The 625-nt window shown below is 61.1% G+C and overlaps 1 protein-coding gene across 2 annotated transcripts in view; it reads left to right on the top strand.

Moving 5' to 3' along the window:
* Positions 1 to 625, top strand: part of SHC1 (SHC adaptor protein 1) — an 8,550-nt gene that overhangs the window by 1,974 nt on the left and 5,951 nt on the right. The gene's annotated exons all lie outside the window — the stretch shown is intronic.

Genomic DNA, 625 nt, shown 5'->3' with positions numbered 1-625 from the left:
CGTGCATGGCCAAGGAGATGATTCAGTGACGGGCCCACTGTCATGTGCCACAGCCCCTTGCATCATGTAGGTGGCCTTTTCCAGCCCTGTTCTGGCTTTCCTTTCCCTGTCCCCCTGGCAGTGTGCCAGGCTTTGTGAAGTGGGGCAGGCAGCTGCCAGTACCAAGCAGCGCTGGGTGAGTGAAGGCTCCAAGCAGGGAGAGCCCTTTCCTTGGCCTGGATTTCCCCAGTTTTGGTTTGGTGGCCAGAGCACCTGGTCGTTGGTAAGGCTCTGGCTCGTGGTGTGTCAGGGGTTGGGTTCTGCCTGAAATCCTTGCCTCATCCCGTAGGTGGTGGAGGGGGGAGAGCTCTTGTCCCTCAGTGGGGCCAAGGCTGTGGAGGGCAGCACAGTCGGGCTGGCCCAAGTTCCTGCTGCATGCAAGTGCATCAAGGATAGGGGAACAGGAGAGACCTGCCCCTGAGCCCCCTGATCTACAGGTGGGAGCTTTGCCCAGCTCCCCGAGGTTGAAGGGGCCAATTTTTGCCCCGGCACATTCTCGCCGCCCGCTTCCGCTAGCTCCGCCTGTGACCTTGATTTTTCTGCTCCAGATAAGCGCTGCGTCCCCACCGCTCGCCGGGTGGCGCTC

The sequence above is a fragment of the Corvus brachyrhynchos genome, unplaced genomic scaffold (genome assembly GCF_000691975.1).
Source record: "Corvus brachyrhynchos isolate BGI_N302 unplaced genomic scaffold, ASM69197v1 scaffold122, whole genome shotgun sequence".
In the NCBI taxonomy this organism is placed as follows: Eukaryota; Metazoa; Chordata; class Aves; order Passeriformes; family Corvidae; genus Corvus; species Corvus brachyrhynchos.
The sequence above is the reverse complement of the archived record's forward strand: the minus strand, read 5'-3'. Positions and strand labels throughout refer to the sequence as shown.